This window comes from Balaenoptera borealis (assembly GCF_965194805.1).
Source record: "Balaenoptera borealis genome assembly, chromosome: X".
Classification (NCBI taxonomy): Eukaryota; Metazoa; Chordata; class Mammalia; order Artiodactyla; family Balaenopteridae; genus Balaenoptera; species Balaenoptera borealis.
Genome location: NC_138881.1, coordinates 45,752,557 through 45,757,841, shown reverse-complemented (window position 1 = coordinate 45,757,841; position 5,285 = coordinate 45,752,557).

Sequence of the window (5,285 nt, the reverse complement as noted above, 5' to 3'; positions counted from 1 at the left end):
GGCGGGCGGAGGAGGGAGGGAGGCAGGGAGGGAGAGGGAGGGAAGGAGGGAGGCTGAGCAGGCAGGGAGACTCCCAGCCGCCAGCCTGGTCCTCCCTGGGGCGGGGCGGGGCGGGGCGGGGCGGGGAGGGGGGGGCTGGTGAGGCCGGGGAGCAGCCGGCTGGCTGGCTGGCCGACTGGGTGGGGATGCTGGCGTGGCGGCTGTGCTGCCAGGACAATAGCTGCCTGGGGAATTCAGACTCCGGCCTTTCTGAGATGCTGGAGAGAGGCATGCGTGGAGGTGGGGAGAGGTGCGAGGGCTACAAGTGCAGAGGAGGCAGGGGTGGGGGGATCTGCGGTTGGGGTCAGAGCAGAAAGGTCCTGTGGAAGTTTCTCAAAAGCTTTCGCTTGGGAGGGATCCTTAAAGCTCTGAGAGGTAGGATAGACAACCTTATTTAGAATGGGTTCTATGGGCATTTTCCCAGCAAGGCCTGTGGGTGAGCGGGGGTGGGGGCGGGGGCGGGGGCGTGTCAGGGAGCACTGCCCATCTCTGAACAGCCCTTCTCAGGACGTCATCTCCCGTGCCACCCCTACTTTCTCTGGGCCAGTAGACAGATACGCACCCATACTTATGGCCACGTTCCAGGACAGCAGAATGGGCCAGGGGAGGAGGAAGCCTTGTAGGCAGAGGTTCGAAGGCAAGGAAGAAATACTTCTGTCCTGAATAGATTAAATTGGGACCAAATGATGCCATAGTAGTTCCCCTAATTTATAGCATTTAAGAATTCCAGTTCTCTTGATATAAGCAATTTTCTTCTATTTTCTTTCTTCCCTCATTCATTAGTTCACTCATTTATTAAGCATGGCTGTATGCTAGGTCCAGTGGTGGGCACTGGCAAGGTAGGTGAATCAGACTTGCTCTCTGCCCTTAGGAAACCCTTGCTCCATTACCAAGCTGTGGTCCTGCAATCCACCTGCATCTGAACCCCCATAGAGTTTGTGAAATGTGGATCCCCAGACCTACCTCCCAGAAATAATAATTTAGGAGGTTTGAGATGAAGCTCCAAAACCTGTATTTTGACAAGGCCCTCAGGTGGTTATTGTTATGTTTGGGCATCATGCTTTGGAGAGGGAGGAAAACCCATGAGTCAAATATAAATTCACAATGGAAATTAGAAAATATTTTGAACTGAGTGATAATGAAAATATTATATCTGAAATTCTGTTGGATGCTGCTAAGGCTATGCTTAGAGAGAAATTATAGCCTTAAACATATATTATTCTTTAAAAAGGCTGAAAATCCATCTCAAGAAGTTAGACAAAGCAAATTAAAGAAAGTAGACGGAGAGAAATAACAGAGATAAGAGCAGAAATCAATGAAATAGAAAACAGAACCACAACAGAGGATTGACAAAGCTAAAAGTTGGTTCTTTGAAAAAAAAATTGAAAAATGATAAATCCCTGAGACTGATCCAGAAAAAAAAAAAAAAAAGAAGGCACATAACTAGTATCACGAACAAAAGGGGGCACTACAATATGGGTCGGATATACATTAAAAAATATAATAAGGCAGTATTATGAAGAACTTTATACCAATAAATTTGAAAATTTTGATAAGATGGGGACATTCCTAGAAAAATACAATTTACTAAAACTTGCACAAGAAAAAATTTTTATCTGAATAATCCTATAACTATTAAATCATTGAATTTATAATTTAAAAAACTTTCCACGAAGAAACCTCCAGACCCAGAAACTGCCAATGGTGAATTTTACAAAATAAGGAAAGAAACCCCACCACTTTTCTAATTTTACACAGAATTTTCCGGGGAATTGAAGAAAAATTATATGATCATTTCAATAGATGAAAAAAAAAAAGCATCATGACAAAAAACTTAGCAAACTTAAGTTTGCTAAGAATATAAGGGAAGTTCCTTAATTTAATGTACATTATCTACAAAAAATCTATAGCAAATATCATACCTAATGCGGAAATGTTGAATGCTTTCCCTCTAACATTGGGAATGAGGCAAAGATGCCCACTATAACCACTTCTATTCAAATTGTACTGGAGGTCCTGGCCAGTGCACTAAAGCAAGAAAATAAATAAAAGACATAAAGATTAGAAAGGAAGATATAAACATACAAGGTCATTTAGTAGTCAAGAAAATATGAAATAAAACCACACTCACTAGAATGACTAAAAAGAAAAAGATAATACTGAATGTGAGAATGTGGAGTGACTGAAATTCTCATACAATCCTGACAAGATATAACTGATATAATCACTTTGGAACCTGGTTAGCAATATTTACTAAGGGTGACCATATACACACCCCATAACCCAGTGATCCTACTCCTAGGTATATGCCCAACACAAATGCTAATATATGTTTACAAAAAGACATATACAGTAATGTTCATTTCATAAAAGCTATTTGTAATAGCTTTTTGTAATAAATAGCTACAACTATTTGTAATAGTTCAAACTGGAAACAACCCAAATGTCATTAACAGAAGAATCATAAATTGTAGTATATTCATAGGATTCGATACTACACATCGATGAGAAGAAATGCCTCACAACCGCATACAACAATATGGATGGATTCTGCAAACATTATGCTGAGGAGAATAAACCAGACACAAAAGAGCACATACTGTTTTGGTTCCATTTAGATAAAGGTCTAAAACAGGTGAAACTAATCTATGGTGATAGAAGTCAGAATCTTGATTGCCTTTGGGCCCTGAGTAGGAGGCCCAAGGAGACTTTCTCAGGTGCTGGGAATGTTCTGTTTCTTGATTTCCGTGCTGATTACATGGGTGGTTACTTAGTAACAATTCATTGAGAGCTGTACATTTATGCCTATTGTACTTTTCTTTATATGTGTTATGCTTCAATTTTTAAAAGTTTTTAAAAATGAAAAAGTAAAACAAGCAGTCAGAATGTTTCATCATAACGGGAGGCAAAAGTGAGATTTGGGAGCTGTGGGAGCTGGAAGATGTCAAGGCCAGTGTGGGGAGAGGTGGTGATACCCAGGATAAGTGTGGAAGAAGTGGAAGTGAGTTGGAAGAAGTTTAAGAGGCAACATAGTATGGTGGCTAAGAGCACTGACTTTGGCTCCAGGCTGCTGGGGTTTGAATCTGTGTCTCTTACCTTCCTTGCACCTCAAGTTCCTTATCTGTTAAATGAGGTAGTAATAGTGCTTACAACATAGGGTTGTGAAGATAAATGAGGTAATATTTGTAAAGTGTTCATAATAAAGTCAAGACATAAAATTAATACCACGCACATCTTGATTAAATAAAAAATGGTGCCTAGGTAAGTGAAACAGCCTGTACAAAGGCTTGAAGGTCCCAGAAGGCAAGATGCATTTGGAGCATGGCAGAAGCAATTTGTTGTGGCCTGGGTGAAGGATACTCCTTCGACATGGGCCAGACCCTGAATGCCAGGCTAAGGCTCTCAGACTTTCTCTTGAACACAGAGATATTGACCTGGGCTCCTGCTATCTTGATTTGCCCTTAGTTGGCCTCCAACTCATGTCCTTCTAAGGCCCTCGGGAGAAAGGATTGTTCTGTTGAGGTCGTTGGAGATGGCAGGGAACCGCGATGAGGAAAGAAGGGCTTGCAAAAGAGGATGGGAGACGCCAGCTGGACTCAAGCCCTCCACCCTACCCTCCACCCTGAAGTAACCTTCCTCCCTTAGCAGGGGAAAGGAAGAGCTCTCCAAAAAAGGCATGTCTCTATGAGATAAGCACATAGCATCCAACAGGCAGAGCTGTAGGGGGAGAAGACAGGGGAAGCTGCGTAATACACCTCTAGTCACAGTCCCCCATTTTAAATCAACTCCAACATTCCAGGAATGGGAGAACCCTGGTTCCCTTCTGCCTGTACCATTCTGTTTACATCCCCTGAGCAGGTGAGGAGATAAGCACAGTTTAGAGGGTTTTAAAAGTTCCTTATTTCCTCCCGTTTCTTTCTCTGAAATAACAGTACTCTACCACCAGGTGGGCAAAAGCACCTTAGTGGGTTCCTGTGGTCTGCTTAACAAGTCCAGGCTGCATTGGATTGGGAGAAAGAGTGCCATGTTTTACCATTCAATTATGATTTGAAAAATTTAACATTTTAAAGTGTGAAATGTAATATACAGATAGAAATGTGCATGAGATGTATACATACAGACTAACAAATAGTTATAAAGTGAACACCCATGTAACTAACCACTGCTCAGCTCAAGAAATAGAATATTAACAGTATCCAGAAGCCCCTAGCATTAATGAGTCTTTTGTTTTAAAAAACAAAAAACACATACTTATGATAAGGAATGTTCTACTTGGTGTCTAAACAGTTGGGAGTGGTTTGGTACATTTCTCACCCATGTTTTTTTTTGTTTTTTTAAAAAATAAATTTATTTATTTATTTTTGGCTGTGTTGGGTCTTCGTTTCTGTGCGAGGGCTTTCTCCAGCTGTGGCGAGTGGGGGCCACTCTTCATCGCGGTGCGCGGGCCTCTCACTGTCGCGGCCTCTCCCGTTGCGGAGCACAGGCTCCAGACGCACAGGCTCAGTAGTTGTGGCACACGGGCTTAGTTGCTCCGCGGCATGTGGGGTCTTCCCAGACCAGGGCTCGAACCCGTGTCCCCTGCATTGGCAGGCAGATTCTTAACCACTGCGCCACCAGGGAAGCCCTCACCCATGTTTAACTGTCCTAGTTACTGAATCTAAACAAGGTTTTTAACCCAGGCTTGAATAAAAATGCTTCTTTCCAACTTATTCTGGAATTTTTCTTAGTTGGGGCCCCCTTTCATTCTCTCGACAAACTTTAACTTTTTTATTATGAACATTTCAAACATACAAACAGAGAGTAGTATCATAAATACAGACACACACAACCACGATTGGATAATGAATAAGATTCTGCCATATTTGTTTAATCTATTCCATTTTTTCTTTCATTGAAGTACTTAAAAGCAAATCTCAGACACTGAATCATACCCATATATACTTCAGTATGCATTTCTAAAAAAGGACATAATTTAATAAAACCACTATTCCATTATTACACTTAATTCCTTGGTAATTTCTAATAATAAATAAGCAAGTCCATAATTACCCAATTGTTTTCATAATCAAATGACTTTTTACAGTGGGTTTGTTCTAATCAGAACACACTGCATTGTTTGACATGTCTCTTGATGGTCCCTTAATCTAGAGCAGGTCCTCTCTTCACACTTTTTGTGTCATGCCCTTGACTTATTGCAGTTGTGCTGTAGAAGGACTCATCTTCTGAATTTGTCTGTTTGCTCCCTT